Raw genomic sequence first — 25,341 nt, 5'->3', positions numbered from 1 at the left:
TAGTATGCTGGGATTCACAAATGTTAACTGACCTTTACAAAATACCCATGACATCAAAAATATGATTATTTTTGATTTCTAAATGAAGGAAAAAAAGCATAGATAATAAAGGCAAAAATACTCATGCATCACAGGTGCCCAAAGCACAACTGTGAGCAGAAAAGTTCCCTTAATTGTGATATGTGATGTTCTCTCAATGGTACAAGTAAATAACTGACCTTGACAGTTTGCGGGATGATCAAAACTCTGTGAGTAAAAGTCTTGCTGTTATGGATTTGATATTACACAGAGGGAAGATGCCCAAATGCCAAGAAAGATCCTTTGTCATGATTGTGGTGGTGGAGAAAAGCAGCATTGTTTTAAGTCCCCCAATCAGTACTCTGAGAGCAAATTTGACACAGTGACCCCCGGCCATAACAAGGTGAGAAAAGACAGTCTTTTGAAAAGGCCATAGAGGACAACTGTGCAGGCCAAAGGTAAAGGTGCCACAGCAGCATACAGGCTCAGATGTAAAATTTTGGTATGTTCAGTAGGATAAAAGACGCTGCTTTTCACAAACAGGCTTGTGCAGTCATCTAGTCACTTCCACCTGAGCACTAGCACTGCAGGATGCTGGAGATTCATAGAGACATCTAATAACAACTCAATTTTCCTTTAGTCATGCCCTACTTCACCTTTTTTTCCCCCCATTTTCAGAAATCTTACTGTTTTGCATATCAAATTCAAACCTATAGCCAGATATGATTTTCCTGTAACATGAAGGTATTCAGAACAAAGAGTGAAATCACAGCACTGGTAAAGTCAGTGGAAATACTTGAATTTCACTTCAGTCAGGATTTTATGTCATCATCTGGGGTTGGCCTTGGCAAACTCCACATGTGAGTAGCTAATTAATGGAAAACCCTTCCCTGAACAACACAGAAATGAAATGCAGATTGTAAAAGGAAGTTCTGTTAAATCTTGGAGAATAAAAAGATTTTCATTAAACAACCTCATTTGAAAACAAATGTAAATATAATGATGTTTATGATCCTTTTGTATTAATTTTCCAGTTATTTGAATAGTTTTGTTTTAACTCAAAATATATTAAGTTCAAATATTCAAATATTTGCCATCTTTTGTTCCACCACTATAATATTTTCATTTCTGATAATTTAAATCCACAGTGTTTTGTCTGGACTTGCAAATAATCTAATTAGGAAAACACAAACAATCCCAGTGACTTACATAACTTAGCAACCATCATCAGTGCTAAAGTTCAGCTACTCACAATGAATTACTCACAAGATATTCACATAGAAAACTTGTTTTGAAGAAATACACAAATCATTTCAGACATCCAACCTCAGGACCTCATAATCAGCTCATAATGGAAGCAGACACAATTAGACTAATTGTTCATTATAAATTATTCACTCAGCTCTACATTTACTAATCTAATGTCAATTGACGTTGATGTTTGTGTGTGAAACGAGGAAGAAATTGCACTCTGTAGACTGACTACCTTCAGACATCATACACTGTATGTTGTGATTTATGAGGGCTTCACATCGTTGTCTGAACTACAAATCGAGCCATATCCCCATTCACAGCCCCTGATGCCTGGAGGTGACACAGCTATGACATGCTGATAGAAACTCAAGATTCCAAACACATTATAGCTAAATAAAATGTGTGTCACGCTGTAACTTAAAGGATAAGGTTGCTTCTGTTATAAATGAGGTCTCAACTCAATCTGAATTTTAAAACAAATATTTCTAAAAGGTATAAAAGCTATAAAAGGTATAAAAGGCAAGTAAACTTTGCTGGGTGTGCGGGGAGTCTATGCTCCACCAACACACACATACAAAAATCAAACATTCTAAAGATACAGAACATTGCTTTGCATACTAAACCCAAGTATGCCTATACATATGTACAATCAGAAAAGGTAATAAACAACCCTTTAAGATCCACGACTTAACATCTCCATTTTCCATTCCTTTTCTTGATTACATACAAGTCTCCAGTTTCCATTCCTTTTGAACAATATGTCTCGCTTTAAGTTGTCAAGCAACTCGGTCTTCGGGCCTTATGTATCCCGTTCTTCCCAGATCGAAGAAAAGCATATCCATCTCCTTTTCAATGCCAATAGGCCTGGATCAAAAGGCACGTTCAGGTCAACAGGGGGAGGAACAGCACAGGCCTTCGATGGCTGTAGCAGCAGAGGAGCCCGTGGCGAAGCAGTCGGATCAGTAAAGGAGCCCGCAGCTCCCTCACTATCTGGCAAGCCACACATTTCTGACTGTGGCCCCACAGGGCTCTTTAAGGCCTCAGAGACTGCTCGCCAGGTGCCCAGCAATCCCACTGCAACCTTGTCATTTTTAGTGGCAGAGTCCCACACCTTGACATCAATTTGGTCCCATATTTCAGGATCACAAACTGTCTGATTGTTAATAAGGAGAATAAGCTGTAAGGTTACCAGGACAGTCTTTGTTCCTAAGGACGTATGATTCCCCATAATGCGCAACTGCTTACCAGCGAGAGGCAGTTGTGTGCACGGGTCTGCTTCTCTCAGCTCAAGCTTCTCTCCAGCTCCAGTGCAGTGCGCCTGTTTCCAGTGACTTTCTGTATGAGCTTCTCTGAGCAGTTTGCTGAGTTTGGCCGAACTTATCTTCATGAGACAATCAAAGTGCCTGTTCCCGTCCTGGTCTGCATTCTGCCAGCCTGTTCCTCTTCACTTCTTTTTCCTGCTTCTTTATTGATGTAACTTCATCGTGTTGCCCCCCCCCCCCCCCCTTTTTTTTTTTTATCTTGAGGGCAGGCTCCCCTCTTATACCCTTCTCTCCACAGCAGTTCTTTTCAAAACAACTTTCCATTGGCCAAACAACTTTGAATATAACAACAGCAGCAAACACCCAGAAACTTCCATGCCTTAACAGCTGGAGAACAAGAAACCTCAGGCTGCATGGAGTCTCCTGAATCACCCTTTTTTGTTCCCTCTAAACTCTTCTATATTCCTGATGGCCTCATCGTTAAGAATCTAATGTTATCTCAACCACGGGGCTTTCCAACCCCCATGGCCACATTCCCAGATCTCCCCCTTCTTTATTAATTTTCGCGACACGAATTACCACTCCATATATAACAAGTCTATGCTAAAAGGGGTGGCAGTGGTGATACAAACAGTATCTTTACTCTGGCCACACAGTTTGTATTCAGGCCACATCTTCCACAAATGCACCTCAATTCTCTTCTCTACTCTTTCTGAAAAATAAGAGTATTCAAGCATTCCCCCTTTAAATCGCCTCAATAGAAATAGCTTATCTGCACAATGAATTGCTTATTCTGAGTGACAAGTTTTAAAGGCTGGGTACAGCACCTTTCCATTCATTTGTCTAGCACAATCCTTTTTATCAGCACCCTCCAGGCTCCCTTCACTCTCTGTGCGGGGGAGATAAGGAATAGAGCAAATTTTTATAAAGAATATATTCTGTTTAACAGACCATGGTATCTATCTGTTGTTAACCTTCTGAGCAATGAGACAAGATTACTCTATAGGTGGGGAAATAGCCATTAAGCTGATAAAGGAAACTTCACTAGGATGTTTCGAACTTTCTTTTGTCACTTACCCAGGTCAGAGGAGAGGGAGGTTATTTTGAACTTGGAGGTGAATTCTCTCATGTGCTTCCATCACCCCCTGCTCCAGCCATAGGTAATACCAGATGTACTAGGTGGGTGTGGGTATTTCCTAAAGCCCACTCTAAAGATGTTCTTTCCTAATAGATTTTTGTGTGTTCTAAGAAAACTTCAGAGTTCAGTGTGTCAGCATAATAATTATGATCTTGAACATCTTGAAAGAAAGCGAGGAAGCCCTGTGACTAGAAACCATATTCACAGAGCCTCTTCTTTCAAGTTTCTTTGCAAAAAGGTTCTGTGAAAGATTGGCTAGATATCGTGTCACAGATGGATCCAGCCACTACAGACGTTTTCATTTGCATATGCATATGCATTTATTTATATGTATAGATAAAATGAATAGTCTACTCAATCTTTTTATGCACAGCACTTTCCAGCTGGTCTGTTGCTTTCTCTACTGCTTTGAATGCCTGCAGGACTTGTTACTTGAACTCTGACAACCATCTTCCCAGAGAAGACAGCTTTGCTCTTCATTCCCTCTGTCGGAAAATAGTTCTTAATTCAAATTAGATTTCAAATAATAGTGGCAACTTCCTGAAAAAAAAAAAAAAAGTAGTTATTAATCACTGGCAGGAACAAAATGTCCCTTGAAGTGTTATATATGGAGTGGTAATTCGTGTCGAGAAAATGGTTGATATTAATAAAGAAGGGGGAGATCTGGGAATGTGGCCATGGGGGTTGGAAAGCCCCGTGGTTGAGATAACATTAGATTCTTAACGATGAGGCCATCAGGAATATAGAAGAGTTTAGAGGGAACAAAAAAGGGTGATTCAGGAGACTCCATGCAGCCTGAGGTTTCTTGTTCTCCAGCTGTTAAGGCATGGAAGTTTCTGGGTGTTTGCTGTTGTTGTTATATTCAAAGTTGTTTGGCCAATGGAAAGTTGTTTTGAAAAGAACTGCTGTGGAGAGAAGGGTATAAGAGGGGAGCCTGCCCTCAAGATAAAAAAAAAAGGAAGGCAACATGATGTGATGAAGTTATGTCATCAATAAAGAAGCAGAAAGAAGGAATGAAAATGAACAGGCTAGCAGAACGGAGACCAGGACGGGAACAGGCACATTGATCGCCTCATGAAGATATGTTCGGCCAAACTCAGCAAACTGCTCAGAGAAGCTCATAGAGAAAGTTGCTGGAAATGGATGCACCGGAGCTGGAGAGAAGCTCAAGCTGAGAGAAGCGGACCCGCGCACACAACTGCCTCTCATTGGTAAGCAGTTGCGCATTATGGGGAATCATACGTCCTTAGAGACAAAAACTGTCCTGGTAACCTTACAGCTTATTCTCCTTATTAACAATCAGACAGTTTATGATCCTGAAACATGGAACCAAATTGATGTCAAGGTGTGGGACTCTGCAACTAAAAATGACAAGGTTGCAGTGGGATTGCTGGGCACCTGGTGAGCAATCTCTTAGGCCATGTGGGGGCACAGTTTGACATCCAAGCTGTTTGACATCCGCTGTTTGACATCCAAGCCACTATCTTTCCAGATTGGTAGGAAAGGAATATTGAAATCATCTGGCATGCTGGTGAAGCTAGGAGCCACTTTACATTATGCTACATGTGAGTGACAGTGCAATACTGAAACATGGAAACATTTTGGATGCCAAACTAGAACCATCCAAACCAAGATATTTTTTGTTGGTAGTATTTTTTTTTTTTAATGTTTTCCGAGGAGTCATGAACTGAGCCAAATTGACCCTAAATTATGCCCAGTTTCTGTGAGCAGCCCAAGAAGGGTAAAGGTGAGAAGCCTCCCTTGCATCTGGCAAGATGCCAAGGATTTGACAGAACAAGAAAGCTGAGAGATGCACTGTGCGTTCTTCTGCCTCTCTTTGAAGGGCTCAGCACTTCTGCCAGCCCCAGCTAGGATGGCTGATCTCTGTTTCTGAACCAGATGGTTCAGTAGTGCCAGCGCTTCCTACATTCCCATCCTTATGAGTACACTTGAAGGAAATAACAAATGTGAAGGCGTAGCTAAGCAGCCCTTTAACAACCATCACAGATGTGAAACAGCATCCTGAGTGCTTAATTCTTTCTCATGTCCTTCATTGCCAGACTAGAGTCAGGCATCATTCAACCCTGTGATAATTTCTGCATGTGTTTCACTCCCCTATATAAGATGTTTTTTTTTTTTTTTTTTTTTTTTTTTTTTTAGCATCCAAGTATCTTGCTTATACTACTCTACATATATTTGTTCCTGGTTTTGCTGGCCCAACTCCTTGCTTTTGCTTGCTAAAAAACACAATTGAAACCTGGCAGGAAATGGTTTTCTGAATAAAACAAACCTGATCTGAAATCACTTACGCTCTGACCTTTTTGTCTGGTTACAAAAGAGAAGACTGACAGAAAACACCCAAGCTGATTCTTTTATTTGGTGCCAATTAAATTAAATGAAACGTACAATTCCAATAATTGGGCAGGGAGTATGTTAAAGGGTCTTGAAAAATAAAAAGCCTTGTGGGAAGTCCATGAGCTTCTAGGCCCTAGCTGTGCTTAAAATGGACACATTATGATATTGTTAGGAATGTTTTAACAATTCGTGTCAATAAAGAACAGTCCTGTCTGCCTCTGGGTCCTGCACTGGCAATTTAATTCTTGAACCACAGATGCAGTGTGTCCCAGTCTCCCCCTTATTCTAGTCAATTTATCAAGTCTTCAGAAAATACTCCTCAAATTTATGAACCTGTTTTATTTTGTTATTCCAGACTTCTATTTCTAGCAGTTACAGCCTTTTTTTTGTCTTATTCGAGATTAACTTAACACTGCTATAGGTGTGACTGTCCCTGTGAATGGCTGGTGAGGAATGTTTTAATTACTGGTGAAGTGTCAATAAGAAGGCTATTTGTGTTTGTATGAAGTCTTTGATGTCTGGGGGTTTCAGAACAACTGACAACACCTAGTGACTGTTATGGGATACTATGCAGGCCTCTGATATCTGGCCAGGTGGCCAAGAGATTAAGAAGAAGAAAAAAAAGAAGCTGAAGGACAGCTAGGAGACAAGACCTGCAGGGAATGCTGTATAAACTTGACATGGTGCCAAGGAGTACAAAGGGGAAGGACGAGAAAAAAACTTGGAGAGGAAGACTACAAGTCTTCAGCATGAAAGACCCCTAGAGACCCCCAGAGGGACCACTGGAGACTGATGCGCATGCTCCAGTAGGAGGGACTGGACCCCGGAAGCTAATTATAATAACCTATTTTTTTTAGAAGTAGTAATGAATATGTGTTAGTCTAGGAGTATAAAAATCAGCTACTTGATGTGGCTGGTGTGTGTCCTGGTAGAGCGGAGACTCCCGGTGCACCCAGCGCTGTTTGCTTACCTCTATTCTTTTAATAAATCCTATTTTTCTATTTAATCCTATTTTGAAAACAGAGCCATTTCTAACAATATGGACAAGAAACACATGTTCCAAGCAGTTGACTTTCAGATGAAAGTCAATCAGTAGGGTGGGGGTCCAAACTTCTTCATTATCTGCCCAGCACTCAGTGCTACTGCATAATTCGTTTTGCATTCAAAGCACTACGTGGAATAGAAAGGGCATATTTTATAACACACTTCAGTAGTCAATGAATGTGATCGAGAGAAATTTCTTCAGAGTGGCTTTCTGCCTTATCATACATGTTCTACTTTTTCAGCATGTATCATGGGAATGTTTTTTGGCATTTATAAGCATAATTTCAAGAATCTCTTTCTTAGAGTTCTGTATCAGAGGACATGACTCTATTTCTTCATTATAATAAATATCCATCTAACTGAAGAGCCTGTCAGGAATACATGGCACTTCTTTGCTCTAAACAAAGTGAGTGAATTCACCTGTCCTCATGAGCATCTTATTACTATTCATCTATACTATCTAGAGGAGAAAGCTTTCCGTAAAGCCATTTCAAGTTCTTAAGATGCTTCACTCACAGAAAGAATTGGATCCAGCTGCAAAGAGTCATTCAGGATTTCTGGTACTTCAGGTTCCTGACTGATTCAATTTGAAAGTCAATCACTTGTTATTTTTACCTCATTGTGCTTTCCTAGTGTATTAGCACAGAATGTACACCAGGATTAAACAATGCTGGTTATTTAAAACTGACATACCCGTACCTTCCTCCTCCTCACTGACTCAACTGATATTTTACTACCAGTAAAATACTGAGCACTGGTGAGTGCTCAGTAAAAGCCATTAGCTACTGAACTTGTCCCAGAAATTTAGTGGTTTTCCATCTGTCCCGATCTTCATTTTCATTAGAATTTCTGTAATGTGCTAGGTTTTGTACACATAAACTGAATTAGAGAGAATGACTCCTTTTCGCCTATCAACTGCATCAGATAGGAAAAAAATACACAAAATGGAAGAATTCAGCAGAGTTTGATTCTGACTCTCAGTAAAATCGAATAGTGACTCTCAGCAAAAGATCAAGAAGTTGCTACAAAATTTATCAGTGATTGTGGGGTAATTTATTGTTGACTGATCTGTCTTTTTTGTGTATCTATCTTCCATAGCTCCCACCACTATCTAGTACCTTAAGGTCTGTAACATTTTTTGAATTGTAAAATTTGTAGGAAGTAGAGATGTGCTACAAGGAGATGACTGAGGCACAGAGTGACTAAAGGCCAGTGATTGGATTGAGAACCTGTGCAAACTGGGTATATTGCAATGCTTGCAGAGTTGTTAACTGGCTGCAGATCAGTGCCTTGCTTAGATAGATGCAAGATTTGTCTACCAGGGAGGGATAAACGTCCACCCTGGGTATAGCTGCTGCTGAGAGCACATCCACTCATTTAAAAGGCAGCCAGGAATACCTCCACAGCCTCTTACACAATAGCTAGCAGATAGGACACAAACTAGGCAGTGGCTCTCAGAGATGTTAAGCTTAAATGAAGCGGATGTAAGCTCTCCTTTTAAATCTAATGCAAGAGTATGCATAATTCTGAGATTATGGAATAGGTGGGGGAAGTAAAACCTTCATGCTGGAACTACTTTCTCCTCCAGGATTATTTATACATTTTGTTCTAAGAAAGCAATTCTTTTCTTGTAAAATAAACAGTGATGATTTTTCTTTTGAATAGGTAATTCCATGTATTCACATAAATGACACAAGATTCCTTCATTTTTTAGTGAAACAGACATATTTTCTGTCTGGTCAGAAGTTTCTTAGCTCCATTCTTCTGAGATAATGGTTCAAATTATTCCTTTTTTTTTTTTTTTTTTTTTTTTTTTTTTTTTTTTCATATGACTTTTCTGTGGATAAATCTTCAGTTAACCCTTATTTCCTCATGAGTACATATGGTCCTTCTCCTCTTCACTCCTCCCTCTTCTTCCACTGATTACATAGTCATTGGTGAAGAAGCTTTCTTTCATATTCATTTCTGGAAGCTGTTTAAAACACAAGCTGCATGATCACCTAATAACCATGCAGGTTATTACCTAATAACTATCCAGCTTCTTATCTTGGCTATAACATAATAAAGGGTTAGAGAAAATACGCACTGCATTTATATATGAACTCTAGAAAAGCTGTAGTGGGGAAAAGCGTGACTCTAAAAGCAAATCACAAGAAACCAAGTCCTGTTCTGGCTTTTCAAAGTCCCCGTTCCAGATCCTTTGCTTACTGTGGTTTGTTTCAACATTGATTTTAGTTCCCAGGGCACCAAAAACCTGTGTGCACACTCAGTCTAAGACCAAAGCAAAGGAGCAGCCTAATATTGATACTACATTCAGGCATACTCTTGCAAGAAGTAAGGCCTTATCACATAGGAAACTATTAGATTTTTGTGATAATTATAAACAGCTTGTCATGAATGTATTAAGTTTATTAAAAGCCAGTTCTTGATGTCTGTTAGTAATGTGTTAAGGAAATCTGTTGCTCATACCACACAGGTTACAGCAAAGGAGTTCATCATCCTAAGGCTGGGATAAACTATTTCAGGAAATGAGAAATTGACACTATTTCAGTTTTTAGTTACAGGTGGCTGAATGATGAATTTAATAAAAGTCCCTTCTTTTTGTGTTTGCTATTTGGCCATAGGAATAATTTGATTTCATTTCTGCAAAATATTCTGGCTAACATTATTTAGAAATGATGTTATGTGATCATATTCTTGCCTACAGCTTGCTCATTAACTGTCTCAGGCCAGCCTTGCTTTTGGCATTCTTTACTTGCAATGTGTTGTTTGTACAGTGTTGCTAACTTCTTAAATCCCAAGGTATTCATTTGGTTGTCTCTGTCATCCAACCACACATAAGAAAAAGGAAAAGGACTTGAGTAGGTTTTGTCACAAGTGAAAATTCATGCAAACACAGTCATCTGAGAATTCACAGGACTTTCAGGGCAAACATATATTGGCATGATTAATTTTAAATTTTTAAGGAATGTTATTGCTAAAAAAAATGCAGTTTGCATGAATATTCATGAGAGCAAACAAACTTTCAAATACCAGACTGAACTAATTTCATTAGAATGCATTTTCATAATGGCATTTTGAAGTAGTCTCACAGCTCTTGTTTTAATTATTTATTTTTTTTAACCACTATTAGTTCTCTCCCAATCTGCTAGTACAGCAAAACATTACTGGTATTCTGAATAATACTGAATAAAGTACAGTTAACCTAGTAACTCTTAAAGATATACAAGTAAGAAATCTGCATGTATTCTGTAAGGCTAGGTCTAGATTTGTATAGTAAATTTGCGAATGATAAAAAAAATTATATATTTCTGCACGTTAGTAGCCAAGTTGCATACTTGAAAAGAAGAGGTGGATCATTGAATCCTCAAGATAAAATCTGAGTTACCAAGGGCCTATTGTCAGAGAACCTTTTCCTTAACAGTGAGATTTTATTTGTGAAGTCTGAACTCGGTGACTGAAGCAAGCCAGCTGACTCTGCTTTAAGTATTTCAGTGTGCAGTCACAGTCTGCTCTGCCAACAGATTCATGGGATGTCAGCTCTTCAAAGAGCAAGATGAAAACTAGCATCTGGGAGCTCCCACATCCACCAGCACATCTGAATCTAGAGGAAGGTATTTGTTAAGAAACCAAGATGCTGAGAGGACTCTCCTTATACTATCACATAAAGAAGCAGAGTTAAGATGGCAAAGCTTTTTAGTGGAGATCTGCATTAAGAGTGAAATGAACATTTTTGCTGGAGCTTTGCAACATCAAGTCAGAAACTCCTGAATGAAGGCACATGGTAGTGAGTTTGCTGGCACCCTTCTGCTGTTCAAAAGAGTGCTAGTGTCTATGCTCAGTCCTGTCTTTCAAAGATAACAAGACTGGTTAATAGGATTCCTCTAAAGTGACCACAGTGATGCCTGTGTGATTTCCTAAGGCTGAAATCTCTCACATGCACAGCCCAGCTCTGCTGCTGGAGCCAGCAGAGTGAGTGGTCATAACAGCAGTTGTTGCCTTCATGCAGCCTGTCTGCAGGAGGGTGATGGTTCCGACCCTTCCCACTGCCTCTGCAGTAGAGGTCTGCAGGCAGCAGCAGGGCTGGGTGGCGGTCAAGCCTCAGGAAGAAGGTTCTGACACCCTCACAGGGTTATTCCTGTTTTTTTTGTTTGTTTGTTTGTTTGTTTTTGTTTTGTTTTGTTTTTGTGTGTGTGAGTTACAATCATTCATTTTCTATGCTCCTCTTACACCTTGTTTTACTACCTGTACATAAGCCAGTTCCTTGCCAACCATGACGGCTCCTTCAGTGAATGGGTCCATTTAATATATCTAATTATACATTGTGTTTTGTTCATCATTTCCCTTATTGATTAGGAAATAAATCTATTTCCTTGTTAGAAGACTGCTTAGAATGTGTTTCATAAAAAGCATGTGCATTACTTCAACAAACAGCTTGCAACTTCCCTGCCTGTTTCATCTTTCCTTACTACTGCAACAGGTTTTTCGGTGAGCCAATCCTGGTTGCAAACAGCAACAGAAAGTCAATAGCTTTGCAGATATAACTGTTCTAAAATTTTGAGGAAGGGTTGGCTGTGCTAGACCTGTGGAACAGAGTTTGTAACATCTTTGTGGTAAAGCCTTGTGATATTTCTGTTGACAAAGGCAAGGTCAAGATAGTCTCCTCATAGACACTGGCTGTTACTGTAAGATTTTAGAAGATTTAGATCATGGATTAGGTCAGCAAGATGAGTATTTACTTGCATCCTGCCTAGCTCTCCAGCTTCAGTAATTCCTCACTCTCAATCCTATGGCTATTGACATCCGGCTATTTATTTCTAGGCTGCCAACAGAGAGAGGACTGTTCTGCATTTTCAGGTCTTGTTGTGAGTATAGGTTATAAAGAGGAACTTTAGGCATGCTGACTTGCTCAGAGAGATTCAATAGGAGGCAGGTAAAAAACTGAGTAAAATAATATTTCTAGATCTGTTTGATTAAATTATAGTGAGGTGACCCAATAATGTCAAGTAAACTTTTCTGATAATTGACTAGCTTTACTAAGAGGCATGTCAAGATGGTAACAGTGGAAATGAAATTAGAGAAGATAAAAAAGCCAATGGAAAAAAATTAAAAAGATAGTGAATCAGAGAGAATGCCAATATAGAAACTAAATACATACAGAAATTAGAAATGAGAGCTGAGGACTTCAGAAAGATGATGCATATAAACATGGCATAAATTAGAGCATCTTGGTATTTAATAATTTGCTGGCTTTGATATGCTAAAAATAATTGAAACTACTCCTCTAACAAGACTTACAGATCTTTATTATTGCAAAATTGTACCATGATTAGTATGATGTTGGATCCTTAGGATATAGCATCTGGCAAATTAGTGTGCCAGATGTTTTTGGTTTTCATTTTGGTAATAGCAGTGAAGCTAATTTCTGAACAAAGCAGTGCAGAAAGCACCATATTTGCATAGAAATAGATAACAAAGATGAGAGAAATGACAGACCTGGATCTGCTTTTAGTACATATTGATATGTGCTATTAGTGATTTGTTTTGTTTTGTTTTGTTTTGCTGTATAGCATATTGTGTTCACACAAATTGGGAATATGTTGGAAAAGAAACAGTCAGGATAGCTCATAATGACCATTTTGCCATCCTTCTTTAGTCAGGATGATATGAAGGATTCTAGGACAGGATAAGGTTTAAGACAATAAGAAAATGAAGGGAATCCAATTTGCCTAAAAAGTCACACGCCTTCAGAGAGGGAATGAACTTGTTTAGGTCAACCAAAATGAAACTACATCACACGTGAACAGAAGTTTTTCAGAAGAAATTCCATACATCTTTGGAGAGATAACTCCTCAGGGAAGACAAAGAAAAAATGTAAGAGTAGTTATATGAAAATAAGCCTTTCTAACAGTATTATTTCTAACTTGCAGTAAGCAGTACCTTGGTTTGAGAAGGATCTTTAGCCATGATATAATTCACCAGCCAGAGTTTCTTAAAACCATTGCAAAGACCAGATTTCAGTTGGCTGTCCAGAGTAAGTCTGGTAGAGGCATAAATCATTGCAGGTCTCTGCCTCAGCTGGTAGCTGGGACAACTGTCAAATACCATGTAGGAAAAGTGCCTGACATTAAGGACAAAAACTCAGAGAGCTCAGAAGAGGTATGGCAAGAGGTATGGCAACATGCGCTCATGACATGCATATCTGGAAATGTAACACACTGAGTTTATGTTTTCTTTGATGCTACAGGTTAAGCTTTTCAGAAATCACTAATGATTTGATATGTTTCTGTTATTAGATGCCCAAATGCAATTCAGTAAAGGGATGTGATGTTCAGAAAGTGGTCAGAACCTACCCATTGAAGAGAATGGGCTCATGCACTGTCTTGGCACCGGACACACAGAAATTTTACTGTAACAGCCAGACCTGAAAAGCTTGACTAGCATGGATGGGTGGTTACCTTAGAACAAAGTTTTACTAGGAATTTCCATGCATCTTCCCAGAAAATGTCCCCAAGGAAAAAGCTTTCCAAGTCAGACAAGGCAGTCTTCTCTATCCAGTCCTGGTCAACCTTAAAAATAAAAATCTCAGTGGATTTATACAAGAGTTATTTTGACTTAATTTCAAAGATTTTTGAACTACTATAAATGCATTTCCCTAGCCACCTGTATGAGACAGCAAGTATCAGACTTGCACCCTTTCTCTACTTAATCTGAAACCGACACCCTTTTGATTCTTCCCTTTACTTCACCCTTGTTGTCTTGTCAGCTTTCCTCAGCAATATCTGTACTGTTCTGTTACAGACTCCAGCCTAGCATTTTGTCTGAAATTTTGTTACTCTTTCATGTTTATTTATTCCCTACCATCTGAAAAATATATTTCTGACTCTATTGAGTCCTGTTATCACTAAACCCTTACTGAAGTGAATAGAGTCCATGTAAAATAGTAAAAGAAAAAACATATGAAAGATACTATAGAAAATAAAGTGAGATGGTTTTTCTTTTCAGTTTCCATTCAGCACTTTCACAGTGTCTAAGAACAAGTATCTGACTGAAATTTGTCTTTGATGTCAGTTCAGTGTGAAAAGTTGTATTATTTAATCAGGTGCAAATGCAGTTCTGTTCTGACAGTGAACTTGATAAAAATGGCATCCTGGGTTTCCATTTTTGTGGTGACTCTGGCTCCAGCTCATGTGTGCTATCTAGAACAGAAATATCCTTTTACTGACTACCACCTGCCTTGTAAAATCCAGTGTGAATCTGAAAGCCTAGCTGTCCCCTTTCCTCATTTATCTTAATCAGTTAACTCTTTAAAGCTCTGCAAGCCACCTTTGCAATTTCTTTGTTGTCTTCTCCTGCTGATATTTCTATTAGCATCAAATGCATAGTCAGCCCCTATGCATTCATCAGATTTAGCTCCCACTTGTATATGTGACTGACTGACTTTGCCAATTTACCCACCAACAGCAATCTATGCCTACTCTTCCCAAACTGACATCATGCAGAGACAGATTCACAGCTGTGCTTTGCTATGGTGATGCACAAGAGATAGCAGGAGCCAGGTCCTTCTCTCACTGCTCACTTCCCCTGCTGCTCTGAAACAGGCAAACAATGGGTTACATGAGGGTGGCAGATGGCTCTGCACTGGCCCATTGGACACTGCTGGGTAGCAAGCAAGCCTGTGTAATGACTTAGGAGAGGGAAGCCCCTCTTAGTTCAACTGGAATGAATTCGTACACAAACATGCTAGTCGAATGTGCCAGCAGATATTAAGAGGGAGTTCTTCTGGAGGTGGAAATAAAAATATTACAACTCTGAAAAAAGTTGTCTGACTCCTCCTTCAGGTTATGAAAAAAAGTTTATGGCAGGTCCCTCTCCACAGACACATAGATCAAGTAACAAGCTGAGTGTCTGCTTATTATTCAAGTTACAGGTTAAGTATTTGTGATGTAACAGCAACATTTCCAGCCATGTCAGTTGGACAGTTTCATTCCAGTTTCTGCATAGATTAGATTAATATACATCACAGTCATTCCATACTTCTCCTCTGTCATTAATCTAATGTATTTTTATCTCTCTAAAAATGATATTCCAGTTAACAGATTAAGACTTCTCCCTGAAATGCTCATCACTTCTTGACATAGTTTAGACAAAACTGATTTAAGTTTTGAGGACCAGTCATCTAACTTTAACTGCCAAGCAAGTGTAGAAGATAGTCCTGCTCAAGAAACAAATCTAAAGAGATATTTGAAAAGCTGTTAAAATCTTTTTTTTTTTTTTTTTTTTTTTTTTTTTGTGAAAGCCAGCACATTAATAAAACTAAAACTTTGGCTCTTTCAAATCTCACTATCGTTAACTCTATGACTGCAAATATAATTTTTGAAATATTTCCATTTATCTTGTAGTAGTTGCTCTGGAGACATATGGAAAGCAGTAGAGGGAATTCTCTACCCAATATGTTCAATTGAAAATACACAGATGCAAAACTAATGGGCTAAATTATACAATCCCCTCCCAATGAGGAGTCTCATCCTAAATACGGCAAATGTCCTTTACTTCCTGTGACTGCAATAAAAACTGAGAATGTGCCGTGTCCTTCATTAGCTACCTCATGCTCTTTTTCTGAGTTAAAGAATATGCTCTGAAATTTACTTAAATTTAGATAAAATGTCAAATCAAACACCTTCCTGGGCACACTGCTCCAGCTGACCCTGTCTGAGCAGGGCGAGTGGACCAGAAGGTCTCAGAGGTTCCCTCGTTGCCCAGCTACTTTGTGACTGTGTGACACAACTTGCTGCTCACTTCCTGGGAAGAGATCACAGAGCATTTGGTGTTCCTTTAATGAACACTCTAGTCCTTGTGATTCAGATTGTGTGTGAAAAGCACAACAGAGTGTGTCTTCCTGACGATTTAATTCTTGAATCAGTTGGTTACTTGCTTTCCTAAGACAACTGAAAGCCCAACATGCTGCTTACTTTATAGCTGCCCTATAGTACACACATGTGCAATGGCCTATGCATGGTTATAGTCTGAGGGCTCCACTTTCCTTGGGCTAATGCAGACTGGACTAAGTGCTGTGGGGAAGTTAATACGAGTTTAGACTTCGGATAAGAAAATGCAGTTTTCTCTTTATTATATACCCCAGTTGGCTAAATAAGGTGCTATACTTGGAAAGTATTTACTGACACTTAAAAAAAAAAAAAAAAGGAAATCAAGGAGAATCATAGAATCATTAAGGTTGGAAAAGACCTCCAAGATCAACTGATCCAACCATCACCCTACTACCAATGTCACTCACTAAAGCATGTCCCTAAGCACCACATCCAACCTTTCCTTGAGCACCCCCAGGGACGGTGACTCCATCACTTCCCTGGGTAACCTGTTCCAATTATTCAGGTATGATGAAATGTGTTCATCTGTTTTGTGTCAGGAAGATAGCTTCCTGACGCAGCTGATTAGTGAACCTACCAGGGGTGGTGCCCCGCTAGACCTTCTCTTCACAGAGAAGGACTGGTGGAGGATGTGATTGTCGGGAGCTGTCTTGGGCAGAGTGACCACGAAATGGTGGAGTTCACTATTCTTGGCGAGGCCAGGAAGGGAACCAGTAAAACCACTGTATTGGACTTTCGGAGAGCTGACTTTGGGCTGCTCAGGACACTAGTTGGTGGAATCCCTTGGGAGGCGGTTCTGAAGGGCAGAGGGGTCCAGGAAGGCTGGGCGCTCTTCAAGAGGGAAATCCTAATGGCGCAGGAGCGGTCCTTCCCCATGTGCCCAAAGATGAGCCAGCGGGGAAGAAGACCAGCCTGGCTGAACAGAGAACTGTGGCTTGAGCTTAGGAGAAAAAAGAGGGTTTATAATCTTTGGAAAAGTGGACAGGCCACTAGGGAGGACTATAAGGATGTAGCGAGGCTGTGCAGGGACAAAATTAGGAAGGCCAAAGCTCATCTGGAGCTCAATCTGGCTACTGCCGTTAAAGATAACAAAAAACGCTTTTATAAATACATCAACACAAAAAGGAGGACAAAGGAGAATCTCCATCCTTTACTGGATGCGGAGGGAAACTTAGTTACAAGAGATGAGGAAAAGGTGGAGGTACTCAATGCCTTCTTTGCCTCAGTCTTTAGCGGCAATACCGGTTGTTCTCTGGATACCCAGTACCCTGAGCTGGTGGAAGGGGATGGGGAGCAGGATTTGGCCCTCACCATCCACGAAGAACTGGTTGGTGACCTGCTACGGCACTTGGATATGCACAAGTCGATGGGGCCGGATGGGATCCACCCAAGGGTACTGAGAGAACTGGCAGAGGTGCTGGCCAAACCACTATCCATCATTTATCAGCAGTCCTGGCTATCGGGTGAGGTCCCAGCTGACTGGTGGCTAGCGAATGTGACGCCCATCTACAAGAAGGGCCAGAGGGCTGACCCGGGGAACTACAGGCCTGTCAGTTTGACCTCAGTGCCAGGGAAGCTCATGGAGCAGATCCTCTTGGGAGTCATCACGCGGCACTTGAAGGGCAAGCAGGCGATCAAGCCCAGTCAGCATGGGTTTATGGTAGGGAGATCCTGCTTGACGAACCTGATCTCCTTCTATGACAAAATGACGCGCTGGGTGGACGAGGGAAAGGCTGTGGATGTGGTCTACCTTGACTTCAGCAAGGCTTTTGACACCGTCTCCGACAGCATTCTCCTCAAGACACTGGCTGCTCTTGGCTTAGACTGGCGCACGCTTCGTTGGGTTAAAAACTGGCTGGATAGCCGGGCCCAAAGAGTCGTGGTAAATGGAGTCAAGTCCAGTTGGAGGCCAGTCACTAGTGGCGTCCCCCAGGGCTCGGTGCTGGGGCCAGTCCTCTTCAACATCTTCATCAATGATCTGGACGAGGGCATTGAGTGCACCCTCAGTAAGTTTGCAGATGACACCAAGTTAGGTGCGTGTGTCGATCTGCTCGAGGGTAGGAAGGCTCTGCAGGAGGATCTGGATAGGCTACACCGATGGGCTGAGGTCAACTGCATGAAGTTTAACAAGGCCAAGTGCCGGGTCCTGCACCTGGGGCGCAATAACCCCAAGCAGAGCTACAGGCTGGGAGAGGAATGGTTGGAGAGCTGCCAGGCAGAGAAGGACCTGGGAGTGATGGTGGACAGTCGGCTGAATATGAGCCAGCAGTGTGCTCAGGTGGCCAAGAAGGCCAACGGCATCCTGGCTTGTATCAGAAACAGCGTGACCAGCAGGGCTAGGGAGGTGATCGTCCCCCTGTACTCGGCTCTGGTGAGGCCGCACCTCGAGTACTGTGTTCAGTTTTCGGCCTCTCGCTACAAGAAGGACATCGAGGTGCTTGAGCGGGTCCAAAGAAGGGTGACGAAGCTGGTGAGGGGCCTGGAGAACAAGTCCTACGAGGAGCGGCTGAGGGAGCTGGGCTTGTTCAGCCTGGAGAAAAGGAGGCTCAGGGGCGACCTTATCCCTCTCTACAGATACCTTAAAGGAGGCTGTAGTGAGGTGGGGGTTGGCCTGTTCTCCCATGTGACTGGTGTCAGGACGAGGGGGAATGGGCTTAAGTTGCGCCAGGGGAGTTTTAGGTTAGATGTTATGAAGAACTTTTTTACTGAAAGGGTTGTTAGACACTGGAACGGGCTGCCCAGGGAGGTGGTGGAGTCACCATCCCTGGAAGTCTTCAAAAGACGTTTAGATGTAGAGCTTAGGGATATGGTTTAGTGGGGACTGTTAGCGTTAGGTTAGAGGTTGGACTCGATGATCTTGAGGTCTCTTCCAACCTAGAAATTCTGTGATTCTGTGATTCTGTGATTCTGTGTCAGTATGGAACATTGCTAGGGCCACATGGTATGATGAATGTGACCTTCTGTCTTACATACCCTTGTATAACCACAAGTCTAAGAAAAACAGAGTGGTTAATGTATATAGTTCTTGTATCTTGCAAAGGAATGTTTTAGCAATTCGTGTCAATAGAGAGCTTGAAGGGAAATGTATTTGTAGGTTTTTCCTTGAAGTCTCTGATATCTGGGGGGTTTCAGAATAACTGCTAACTATTATCACTATTGCATGGGACACTATGCAAGTCTCTGATATCTGCCCAGGAGATTAAGAAGACGGGGAGAGCTGAAGAACAACTAAAAGACAAAGCTTGCAGGGGATGTTGCACAAGTCTCTGACATACAGCCAAGTTGGACAAAGGAGAAGGACAAGTAAAAAGCCTGGGAGAAAGACTATGAGCCTTCAGCACGAGAGACCCCCAGAGGGACCACCGCAGACTGATACGCATGCTCCAGTAGGAGGGTTTGGATTACGGAAACTGATCATAATAACCCTGGTTTTTTTAGAAGTAGTAATGAATATGTATCAGCCTAGGAGCATAAAAATCAGCGGCTTGATGTAACTGGTGTGTGTCTTGGTGGAGCAGAGACTTCCGGCACACCCAGTGCTGTTTGCTTACCTCTATTCGTTTAATAAATTGTAAACTTTGATTGTAACCCTATTTGGGATTTAAACATTTATTACACAGGTATCATACCCATGCAGAAGCTAAGAATACCTAAACTTTTTGCAATACCAATGTATTTGAATACTGAGTCTAAATCAGCTCATTGAGTCTACGTCAGTTTTTCAATTCAATCCAACTACTTCTGCCTACCCTAGTGCAAACGCTGAAAACTATTATTCTCTTTCCTTTAAAATAGCCTCTTAGATAAAGCTTTTGACACCGTCTCCCACAGCATTCTCCTCAAGAAACTGGCTGCTCTTGGCTTGGAGTGGTGCACGCTTCGTTGGGTTAGAAACTGGATGGATAGCCGGGCCCAAAGAGTCGTGGTAAATGGAGTCAAGTCCAGTTGGAGGCCAGTCACTAGTGGCGTCCCCCAGGGCTCGGTGCTGGGGCCGGTCCTCTTTAATATCTTCATCAATGATCTGGACGAGGGCATTGAGTGCACCCTCAGTAAGTTTGCAGATGACACCAAGTTAGGTGCGTGTGTCGATCTGCTCGAGGGTAGGAAAGCTCTGCAGGAGGATCTGGATAGGCTACACCGATGGGCTGAGGTCAACTGCATGAAGTTCAACAAGGCCAAGTGCCGGGTCCTGCACCTGGGGCGCAATAATCCCAAGCAGAGCTACAGGCTGGGAGAGGAATGGTTGGAGAGCTGCCAGGCAGAGAAGGACCTGGGAGTGATGGTGGACAGTCGGCTGAATATGAGCCAGCAGTGTGCTCAGGTGGCCAAGAAGGCCAACGGCATCCTGGCTTGTATCAGAAACAGCGTGACCAGCAGGGCTAGGGAGGTGATCGTCCCCCTGTACTCGGCTCTGGTGAGGCCGCACCTCGAGTACTGTGTTCAGTTTTGGGCCCCTCACTACAAGAAGGACATCGAGGTGCTTGAGCGGGTCTAGAGAAGGGCGACGAAGCTGGTGAGGGGCCTGGAGAACAAGTCTTATGAGGAGCGGCTGAGGGAGCTGGGCTTGTTCAGCCTGGAGAAGAGGAGGCTCAGGGGCGACCTTATCGCTCTCTACAGATACCTTAAAGGAGGCTGTAGTGAGGTGGGGGTTGGCCTGTTCTCCCACGTGACTGGTGACTGGACGAGGGGGAATGGGCTTAAGTTGCGCCAGGGGAGTTTTAGGTTAGATGTTATGAAGAACTTCTTTACTGAAAGGATTGTTAGACACTGGAACGGGCTGCCCAGGGAGGTGGTGAGTCACCATCCCTGGAAGTCTTTAAAAGACATTTAGATGTAGAGCTTAGGGATATGGTTTAGTGGGGACTGTTAGTGTTAGGTTAGAGGTTGGACTCGATGATCTTGAGGTCTCTTCCAACCTAGAAATTCTGTGATTCTGTGATTCTGTGATATTAGACTCTGTCTTACCCTTCTTCAGGCTAACTCATCTCTATTCCCTGACAGTTTCTCTGTAACTCAACCTTTCCAGATGTCTGACAGATCACATTGCTGTTTGCTAGACTGTTCTCAGTCAAACCACATCTTTCTTTAAGTGTCGTGTACCAGACTAGTCACTGCCCCATGTGAAACTTCCCAAGCAGTGAACACAAGTCAGTATTTCACCTATTTTGCCTGACACATTTCTCTTTCTGCAACACCAATTCAACTTGCCCTGCTGAACAGCATCTATTTTTTTCTGATCACACTTAACTAGGTCTTGGTTTTAACATTGTCTGTAAGCAGTCTCTTGCCTTCTGGGGATGTAGCCACAAAACTAAAAAGAATTTCATAGGAAATGAGTGATGATTTAAGTTGTGATACTGTTCTATAAAGAATTACTCTTTAAAATGAACTGGGCAATTCAATTCAGGCTGGAATAGCACTGAAAGCTTTAAAGCAGTATATTCCTTGTTAAAAAATAAAAAATATAAATAAAAAGCATGATAAGATAGATAGATAAGATAGATAAGATGAAACAAAACAAAACAAAACAAAACAACCCTCCAACCATGGCTTTGCAGTGACGATGCTATTCCAGAGCTTATTGATAGTATTTCTAGATGTGACAAATTGTTCTGAACAAGCCAAGTTCTCAACAAGCCAAGCCACTGTGAATGCAAAGGTCCCTGGAGAGGAAGAAGCGAAACTATTCTATATGCAGTGCTTTTCAAATCTTCTACTTTGGGGAAGATCTCCTACGTTATTGGCATTTCCCTCTTCAAAATTATGAGCATACGTATTTGTTATTCTGTTTTCATTATCATTTCCTTTCTGAAACCCACCTTGCTGGCTTGCCTCATTTTCCTGTTATACTTTGCCTTATAGACAGATCAAGGGATGATAATTACTTTCCCTCATACAGAACCTATCATAATAGGGCTTGTCTGCCTGACATTTAGGCACTACAGAAGTTAAATAAAGCTAAAGGGCTGAAACCTTCCTCAGGCTCATAAGCAATTTAAATGAAAGACTATTTAAAAATGTGGCTGCTGTAAATATCTAACATGGGCAAAATTAACAGATTTATCAGTAAAAGTATTGCAAAGTAGCAGGGGAAATCAAAGAGTGATGAGAAAGCTATTTTTAAGAGGAAAATAAATTTTGCTTCATAAAAATGCCAAGTGATGCAAACATGCCAAAAGCAAGGAGGAATCTAGTGAAATACATTCAGGCCACGGGAGAAGTTTATCAAGGAGGAAGGAAGCCTGAATAAGAATTGTTTCTCTGCTTCATTTCAGCATTTATTTGACACAACATTTACAAGTTATTGTTTCAAAGTAAAATAATTAATTTCAAAGCATGCCTATAAATCATCATACAAGCAGGTCTCTTTCAGATGTGCAAGAAACCAGAGATGAACTCAATTGTTTCTTAAACAGAGATTGTCTCCTTTTATGATATTCAGTATTTTTCATCTCAGGGCTCCAAGAGAGATCTGACTGATACTGCTAGCTTGTCTGGTAGTAACATTGAGGAGCAGCAAAGACATCTCTGGGGCATTTTAAAAATTCTAAAAGATCTTTGGTGCTCTTATAAAAGCAGAATTCCTGATTCTGAGGACACTAACCTGTTTGTGAAAATACAACCTCCCACATCAGAGGACAGACATTCAGGAATAACCCATTATCATCAGTGGGAACCAAAATAGAAAAGAGAAATGAAATAATAAAAAAAACTCATTTGGTTTAGGTAGAGATGAGATTATTAAATATGGTTGCCTGAACTTGAGAGAATGGGAAGACCCTTCCAGCCTTTTGTTTCCATGATATTATCTGTTCTTGAGCAGACACCAAGAGTTCCATTGTTTATTAGCTAGCAACTACTCATACATAACCATACAGGATCAGATCTTAATTTTCTTGGTGCTTTCACAGAATCACAGAATTTCTAGGTTGGAAGAGACCTCAAGATCATCGAGTCCAACCTCTAACCTAACGCTAACAGTCCCCACTAAACCATATCCCTAAGCTCTACATCTAAACGTCTTTTGAAGACTTCCAGGGATGGTGACTCCACCACCTCCCTGGGCAGCCCGTTCCAGTGCCTCACAACCCTTTCAGTAAAGAAATTCTTCCTAACATCTAACCTAAAACTCCCCTGGCGTAACTTTAGCCCATTCCCCCTCGTCCTGTCACCAGGCACATGGGAGAACAGGCCAACCCCCACCTCTCTACAGCCTCCTTTAATGTACTTATACAGAGCAATAAGGTCACCCCTGAGCCTCCTCTTCTCCAGGCTGAACAAGCCCAGCTCCTTCAGCCGCTCCTCATAGGACTTGCTCTCCAGGCCCCTCACCAGCTTCGTCGCCCTTCTTTGGACCCGCTCAAGCACCTCGATGTCCTTCTTGTAGCGAGGGGCCCAAAACTGAACACAGTACTCGAGGTGCGGCCTCACCAGAGCCGAGTACAGGGGGACGATCACCTCCCTAGCCCTGCTGGTCACAGTGTTTCTGATACAAGCCAGGATGCCGTTGGCCTTCTTGGCCACCTGAGCACACTGCTGGCTCATATTCAGCCGACTGTCCACCATCACTCCCAGGTCCTTCTCTGCCTGGCAGCTCTCCAACCATTCCTCTCCCAGCCTGTAGTTCTGCTTGGGGTTATTGCGCCCCATGTGCAGGACCCGGCACTTGGCCTTGTTGAACTTCATGCAGTTGACCTCAGCCCATCGGTGCAGCCTATCCAGATCCTCCTGCAGAGCCTTCCTACCCTCGAGCAGATCGACACACGCACCTAACTTGGTGTCATCTGCAAACTTACTGAGGGTGCACTCAATGCCATCATCCAGATCATTGATGAAGATGTTAAAGAGGACCGGCCCCAGCACCGAGCCCTGGGGGACGCCACTAGTGACTGGAATTTTTTTTTTTTTTTTTTTTTTTTTTTTTTTGGCAGGGAGGGGTACAATGTAAATTTGAACAATGAAGGGAGAGGTGCTAAGCCTAAAGTCAATGCAACATTTATTCTGACTTTCACAAATACTCTATTTACACCATGCATTTCAACTATGCAGCTCTGCCAGCTGTTGGAGGGACTCCCTAGCCACATTTCCTACAACTGTTCCCTGTCCCCACACCCACTTAAATCTGCCTAAGCTTTGAGAAGACTTTCTTTAGAATTAAAAACTAGGACAAAGTGCAGTTTCTTGTGTCCATAAGAAATTAAAATTAGAAGAGATGCTAATGATATCATGTATTCTAGTAAGAATTAGTTTAATTGTGTGGCTGGACAAAACAGTTCAAAATACACTTAGGAGTTTACTCTCTATTGGCCATTAATCTCCCAGTACTGTAATTCTATATAAAAGATAAAATGTATTTAAAGTAACTAATTTGCATACAAACGAGGTCATCTGTCAAGCTTAGGCCTGTGAACTACAGAGAAGCAGTAGGCCTCATACTTCAAGAGAAGTTGTAACTCAGTTATCTTTACTGCAGAAGTATTTCCAATCAGACAAATTAGCTGTGTATCTCAGAAATGCACAGGCATGCCTACATTTTATGCACAGTGCCTTGCATAAACACATCTGCAACAACACATTTAAACAGCAAGGAAAAGAAAAGAAAACTTGGACACCCCTTCCAAATTGCTACTGTTCCATTTGTAGAGCAGACATTTCCTTCTGAATGTTATTTATTGCTATAAAGAAGCAAACATCAAGGAAGATAGTGAGGAACATTAATCGTGCTGCTACTTCACATCAATCGTATTTGTTGTGAACTAATGTTTGAGGAACTAAAATTGCAACTGAGTATTGTACAGCATACAGCGGGACTCTTCTAACTGTGACAAGATGGGAAAAGAGGCTAGAACAGGTTACTGTTTAAGTCAATGTATTCAACTCTAACAAAATAAAGTTCATTACTCACTGATTCTGAAGGAAAAATACATTTGTGTTCAGGTTCAAGTTTGCGGAGATCAAACATCACTAAAGATACCTGGGGAACCTGTTCTTTGTAGAAAAGAAATAGCCTTGATAATACTTAAAATAAAAATAAATACAATAAAATACAACAAAATAGATTTGAATATTTCAAGAAATCTTTAACAAAAATATATTTCACATGCAATATCTGAAGAAACCTGTAACACAAATGCAACCCACCACCACAAGCCTGCCAGGCAGAGCTTGCATCCTCTGGTGGGCTCTGCTGTGTTCCCAGTTGTCTCTGCTCCAAGACTGCTGACAATCTCAGTGAAGCAGACGTAGGAGTTATTACCAAGGGCTGTGATCAGTACTATTTGCAGCAACTTCTATCGTACCAAAACATGAGTCTCTGTGTGTCTGGTTTACAGTAATAGAAGCCACAGACAGGAGAGCAGAGCCAAGTGCTGTGCACAGTGGT

At 41.4% G+C, this 25,341-nt stretch overlaps 1 long non-coding RNA gene across 1 annotated transcript in view; it reads right to left on the bottom strand.

Annotated features, from left to right (window-relative positions):
* Positions 1 to 3,967: 3,967 nt before the first annotated feature.
* LOC106019940 (uncharacterized) overlaps positions 3,968 to 25,341 on the bottom strand; it is an 80,401-nt gene continuing 59,027 nt past the window's right edge. The window contains exon 5 of the long non-coding RNA XR_011810858.1: positions 3,968 to 4,212. This is a non-coding gene — a long non-coding RNA (uncharacterized lncRNA). The remainder of the gene's footprint in view (positions 4,213 to 25,341) is intronic.

Source organism: Anas platyrhynchos, chromosome 1 (genome assembly GCF_047663525.1).
Source record: "Anas platyrhynchos isolate ZD024472 breed Pekin duck chromosome 1, IASCAAS_PekinDuck_T2T, whole genome shotgun sequence".
Taxonomy (NCBI): Eukaryota; Metazoa; Chordata; class Aves; order Anseriformes; family Anatidae; genus Anas; species Anas platyrhynchos.
This window is presented reverse-complemented; position numbering and strand designations above follow the sequence as displayed.